Genomic DNA, 435 nt, shown 5'->3' with positions numbered 1-435 from the left:
GGAGTGAGCAGAAGAAGCAGCTGAAAGGCCACAGAAAGGGCTGTTTCCAAGCCAGGGTTTAGGACTTCTCAGCTGGGTCAGGAGTTTAACGAAGCATCTAGAAGGCTGAGGTGGGCAAGAAGTGACCTCCCAGCCAAGGGACCTCCATGTCATGAAGGGAAAGGCAGGTTGGATGGGGCTTGGAGCAGCCTGGGCTGCTGGGAGGTGTCCCTGCCCATGCAGGGGGGGCACTGGGTGGGCTCTGAGGTCCCCCCACCCAACCCATCCCATGGTTCTGTGATGGTGGGCAGGAGGGGAATGTCCATCTCTTGGCATGTCTTTCCTCATGGAGGCAGGAGAAGGGGGGACCCAGAACAGCAGGATTAAGGCTGCTGGGATTTCCAAGGTGGGAAGTGTTTTATCTCATGTAACTTCCTTGTAGTTGGTACCAAGTTT

The sequence above is a fragment of the Chaetura pelagica genome, unplaced genomic scaffold, assembly GCF_000747805.2.
Source record: "Chaetura pelagica isolate M959 unplaced genomic scaffold, ChaPel_1.0 scaffold718, whole genome shotgun sequence".
NCBI classification, from domain to species: domain Eukaryota; kingdom Metazoa; phylum Chordata; class Aves; order Apodiformes; family Apodidae; genus Chaetura; species Chaetura pelagica.
This window is presented reverse-complemented; position numbering follows the sequence as displayed.